Source organism: Olea europaea, chromosome 13 (assembly GCF_002742605.1).
Source record: "Olea europaea var. sylvestris chromosome 13, O_europaea_v1, whole genome shotgun sequence".
NCBI classification, from domain to species: domain Eukaryota; kingdom Viridiplantae; phylum Streptophyta; class Magnoliopsida; order Lamiales; family Oleaceae; genus Olea; species Olea europaea.
The window spans coordinates 18,021,134-18,027,388 of record NC_036249.1 but is presented as its reverse complement, the minus strand read 5'-3'; the positions used below and the strand labels follow the sequence as shown (position 1 = coordinate 18,027,388).

Sequence of the window (6,255 nt, the reverse complement as noted above, 5' to 3'; positions counted from 1 at the left end):
AACTCTTTATTTCGTCAAATAATGAGTGACAAACAGAGGGTAAGAAAGATTTTCAATAATTTTAACAAATTCATATATGTTTTTATTTGCAATTCATTTACATAATGATATAAGTGCTAATTTATATGATATCTGTTTCTTCTTCTTCTTCTTCTTCTTTGTGACTCAAGGATTCGAGATTTGCCTGACTAATTTTGAGAAGTGATGGCTTTCCTTCTTGGTTTGCCACATCTATTTCTTCTTAATATGAAACAAATGGTTAGAAAGGAGAATTGTTCCCTTTATTTAGGGTATTTTCAAGAACAAATACAGTTGAGAAGTGGTGGGACTTGTAGTTTGAAAATTAGAGCATGTCACTAAGATCACATCATTTAAAACTGTGAATTAATCACCTTATAGCATATAAAATTTACAGATGACAATTTGATCCAAAGAATCCCAAGCCACTGCCCAAAACAAGGGACAGAGTGTGATCGAGACACTCTTCTTTGGTTCTAGTCTCTTCTCTCAGCAGGTCCCTTCAATTTCTATTTTATGCATCTATCTTTATCTCCCTGCAATAATCTAACTCGTTTGGGAAGATAGCAAATTTAGTAGCTAGGCTTTGTGGGCTAATATGTTGATTATGTGCGTGGCAGGGAGTGTCAAGTACTTCTTTAAGGACTTGGCCTCGGGGACTGCACGAAGAGAAGACGAAGAAGAAAGATGATGTTCTACAACGGGGAAAGACTGGAGAGGATTCTCTCACTTCGATCCCTTTTCAGGTGAGTTTTGATTTGAATTCTAATTCTAATTTCTGGGCAAATCTTCAGTGATGAAATGAAATTTGAATCCTCTGCACTGAGACTAGCTAAATCCAAAGGGATTTTTCAAGCATATTTCAAATGCATTATATAAATCCCTCCACTGCAACTAATAGATTTCCAATGCTTGTTGGTTTCTCGTAAAAATGGAACTGAAAAAAGAATTGAACTTTTCAATGATAAGCTACAAACAAATTTGAAACCACAGTTCTTGTTAATGTGTATAACCCTAAACATCAGCCACACAATCTGATGGTTATAAGTATTTGCTTTCTTTTCCTTTACCTCTAAATCATATTCTTGTTCCCTGATTTCTCCGATACAGATTTTGAGCTGGAATCCACGGGCATTATACTTTCCAAATTTTGCTAGTGCAGAACAATGCAAAAGCATAATCGAAATTGCAAGCCTTGAACCATCTTCCTTAGCACTACGTGAGGGAGAAACAGCTGAAAATACCAAAGGTATTAGGACAAGGTAATTACTCTTTCCAACTGGAGTCAAATGGTGGGTTCTAAATAAGCATATATATTATTTCTTTGGCTCCAGAATACGAGCTGAGAGGCAGGGCATACAATAAGGTTTATTATCTGACAAGGAAGATCTCAACCCTTCATTTTACTCACATGAAGATAAATTCAACGTTGTTTCACTTTCACAGGCGTGATTGCTACTCAAACAAGGTCTGGCCGAGGATTTATTATTTATTTATTTATTTATTTTTATCCCTGAACTATGGTATTCTGGCAAAAAGATTAACTATGGTATTCTGGCACAAAGATTGACCTTGTGAAAATGATGCATGTGACTATTCTTTGCACCTTCAACTGTTTTCTACTCCTTCTACATTGAAGTAAGTTGTCCTACAACTCCAACAGTTTAAAGTGCCTCGTGGCTTACCTAACTATGGTGCACTGTCTCTATTTCTGGATTGTCACATATATGAACATGCCCAGGTTTGTCTTGTAAGCAAAATGTTGCAATTTAGGTAACTTTATGATAATGAATTTATTTTTCATTTTTGCCAGATTCATTAGTAAAACTTTTGCTTAAATCACCAGGCACGTATCAACCACAACATGCAATATCAGCAGCATGTAAAGTTGTGAAGAGATGAACGTAGCAAATATGTAGTGTACATATCGTGAGCATACAATGTGCATGCGGTGTGCTAGTTGACTTTTCATATTGTTTTCTTTTCTTTTCACCTCGAAAAATGAAGGATTAATTCAAAACAACTTAGCGTTGTTTGTGTGCCGAATAAGGATTATTTCTTCAGTCGAACATAATCCTACTATTAGAGTTAGGCACTATTTGATTGGCAAAATTAGAGTTAGTATAATTCTGGATAAAAGCTATAGATTTCATTGCACCAACACCATTCATCCACCACCTATCTAAGAAAAAGACACAATATTACTGCTACACAAGTTATTGTAAAGCAATGGAAAAACACATTCAAAACAATTACACACCGTTTGGCCTGCCATTATTCCCATTAAATTATAATTCATTTCTCTCTCTCTTCTTATCAACCACACATTCTCCAATAAAATAATATTAAACTTAAACTCAAAAACTTTTCTTTCTTGTTTAACCACACATTCTCGAAAAACTTACTATTCCTCTCATTATCATGTGGAATATGTTAAGATTTGGGGTCTGTTTTAATAAAGTCAACATTTCGGTATTTAACCGATGTGGGATTTATTCCCTTAATATGCCCCTATAAGATAGTGGCTCTTTTTTGAGCAAATTAATCTTGAAATCCATGTACTCATTTTTGAGATTTAATCGGATCAAATAGTTCGTTGGAACTTACTGGGCTCTAATACTATGTTAAAATTTGTGGTCCATCGTAATAAGGTTGACATTTCTGTATTTAACCGATGTGAGATTTATTCCTTTAACAGAGACATTTTCTAGTGTAAAAATGGAGCAGGTAAATCCTACAGAAAAAGTTGATGTTGAAATGGAGGAGGAGAATAAAAAGGAAAGTACAAGCAGTTGCACTTTCAAATTCAATGCTGCGGCTCTATGTGCAAAAATTGAGCATTTTTATCCATCAACTCAACTAAGTATATTGATGGGGGTAGGGGGAATTGGATTTATGTTGGTGGTCAAGAAACAATCACAGATTTGGTTTATCCTTAATTATCTATTTGTATCTCATTTTACTTTCAGACTCCATTATCATATAAGGTAAACTACTTAAAATAGCTACAAGCACAATGTCTTTTTGGGGCAATTTTTGGTAGCATATTGATGTCAAAATAAATAAATAAATAAAAATTACTCCACTTGATAAATTATCTTTCCTATAATTCCTAAATATTCATTCAGAAGTGCTTATTTGACCAAATTTGACCAAACCTACAACATAACACTCAGGATCATGCTACAATGACAAGTTCAATGATAGATTCAAAAATAAGTGAGATACATATCAATGCATAATTGGACAGTTTAAAAAAAAATAAAAATAAAAATCCACTCAGGTGTTGCTACCCCACCCTATCATCCCATCCCTCTCAAAAGCCCATGTTCAAGGACCATTATTCTAACCCTTTAACGAGCATGTAAATAAGTCATTGCATAATTGACTAAGTTCCATGCTTATGGAAGCAAATGATATGTGGACTCGGTCAACTGTGTCAGATTTGGAAGAATAATATGATTTTTTGGGAAGAGGACTGCTAAATCCCTTGAGGCTGTCAATTTTCTTGCTAAATTCCATAAGTGGAACATAATGTCTTAAGGAGGGTGATTTAAATAATACCTTCATCCATCACATGGCTACAATTATTGGTGGATTTTGATTATAACGCAAGCACTTTTAAAGAAATTAACTACGAACAATTCAAATTAGAGTGTCAAAAACAATCGAGAGAAAAAACTTTAATCTAAGTCAACAACCACAATCGGAACTTTACAACTGATCGTAGATGCAAGTATATATCAATTCATCTTGTGAATATTGGTCGAGGAAAATATTTTCCTATCTCTCCTTAATCGTATTTAATTAGGAAACAAGCAAACCAACTAACCTTAATCACTAAACAACCCAAAACAAGCACGATAGATTTAATCTAGTAACAGCATTAATAATTAGACAGATTGATGAAGCTAAACAACACAACTACAGGCGGTTGTAGTAACCTAGTCAAACGTTCTTCCTAAGATTTAACAATCTCTGACGCAGCAAATCATTAAATCCTAGTTGCTTTACAAGTTAAAGGGATCAAATGATTACGGATTCATATTCAATTCAGCTATAGATTTCAGCAAACAATAAACTAGTAGCCTCCTAGTGATTAAATGCAACAACCATGAATATGAGTGCCAAAGAAAATTCAATATTAAAAACATTAATGAAATGTTGAAAACAAATTAGATATCACAGTTAGATTGGTTCTGAGGCTTCAATTTTCTTTGACCAAGTACGAGGAAATTTTCGTGAGTACGCTCACATCATTTATGAAGATTAGTGGGGTTTCAATATTTAAACCTTCAGGCCAATAGAGATTTGAAAGTTGCTCCAAACTTTGATTGTATGTTTGCTCTATGGATTGTGTTATACTGGATATTCCAGTGATGTCCATAATAATCTTATTACAAATCATCCTCATCAACTTCACTTTCACCTTGTACTTGAAAACCTTGTAGTCCCTATAATACTCAAAGCAAGTCATAATCAATTTCAACAAATGCATCATATCCATTCATTTTAAAGAGTGCTAGGGCAGAGAAATTCCCTATAGTTATGCAATCTCCATTAATTTCGAAATCTCCCATCTCATGTTGTTGCTGTGCTACTGCTTCCTTTGTTTTTCTGTCAATAAAATCAAGAAAAACAAGTAGATCATCTAAGAAAAAAGGAAAACTTGAATAAAAGCCAGAATTAACAACAAAAACTAAAGAAAACAAATTAGTCTCCCACACCGGTGCCATAAATTTGTTCGTGTAATTTCGCAAGTGTACGAATTGTGTAAGTAATAAAATGAATCTTTAATTCAATAGCTTCTTCACATATACTACTATCCACTATCAATTTCTTAAACTAACTTAATTTCAATTTATATTAAAACGATAACAAAAATTAATTCAAGATGTCTTTTGTAGCTATACTTGAACTAAATTAAATAATCTAATTAAATCCAATTGAGAAAATTATGGGGTTAAATGGTTAGGATTCCGACTTCACGTAGTTTGTTAACGTTCATCTAATTTCAATTCATGCAGTACCTTTTCATACGTGTCAACAATCGAGTTAACTTATTGTAGCTAGTGATCGCTCTCAAATAACACTAATTCTGTAAATATGCCCCGAATTTATTATATTTCTATTTAAATTTATAGACATATGAATGCTTTAACCTACAAAAATTTTATATAGATTGCATAGCCTATAATTATCTCTCGATTCCTTATAATATCTAGGTTAATTATTGCATGGGCTAGAATATACATCACCACTCAATATCAGTGTTATCCCTAAATTGATCAATTATTGCGCATATAATTGAAGCATTAAACGCACAATAAATAATTAACAGGTATTAAGGTGGCATGGAATCTTGAAATTAAACAAATATTAAAAATAGTAAGCTACATTATTATCCTAACATTTTTCGGCAATGAATCTTGTCAAAAACTCGTCTACGCAACCAACTTGAAGATCAATGATTGAATGATAATTTTGTTTAATATATTGAGAAAATTATATTTAGAAAAATTGATTAAGTTGTAATTACATAACATTTTCAAAGTATGAAAATGTCTTCTTAATAACTGTAGCAATGTATTGAAATGAATTCACTAGTAATACATTGTTTCAAATGTTTGTTTCTCTCTCAAAGAAAAATTCCCGATTCCACCACTTCATCAATATCAAAAAGAAATTGAGAGTATTCTTGTATTATTCTACCCAACAAGGATAATTACCATATCATATGTATCTAATATCAGAACTAGACCAAATATTAGCGATTTTTTACATGAAAGAAAGTATGATACTGAGATATTTGACCGATATAGCTTAAGTATAAATAAAGTTGAAAACTAGACTAGTGTAGTGTTATTATTGTTTCATTCCTATTATCTGTATTCCCATTTCCACCTACTTTTGCACATGTCATTTCCGTCAATTTCCATCCAATTTGTCCGTTATATAAGTGCATGACTTGAAAATAGGGGTGCAAATTTGGCTCGTCCACTTGGGTCACCAGTGGCACAGTCCTGAAAAAGCTCGAGTTGGCCCGTCTCGAGGCTCTGGCCAAACCCATTTTTGGGCCGACCGTCGAGCCACATGGGCTGGTTCATGTCATGGGCCATTTTTGGTGGTGTCCATATTTCTTGTGCCCTTCAACGTTTCTCAATTAAAAGATGCCATATCATCAAAAATTGGAGAGTACAGGTGTGGATTCACTCACAATTATGAATTATTGTAAAT

The 6,255-nt window shown here is 33.3% G+C and overlaps 1 long non-coding RNA gene across 1 annotated transcript; it reads left to right on the top strand.

Moving 5' to 3' along the window:
- The first annotated feature begins 484 nt into the window (after positions 1-484).
- Positions 485-1,211, top strand: LOC111408241. The gene is made up of 3 exons (XR_002705312.1): positions 485-514; positions 639-764; positions 1,129-1,211. It is a non-coding gene; the product is annotated as an uncharacterized LOC111408241 (long non-coding RNA).
- Positions 1,212-6,255: the final 5,044 nt, after the last annotated feature.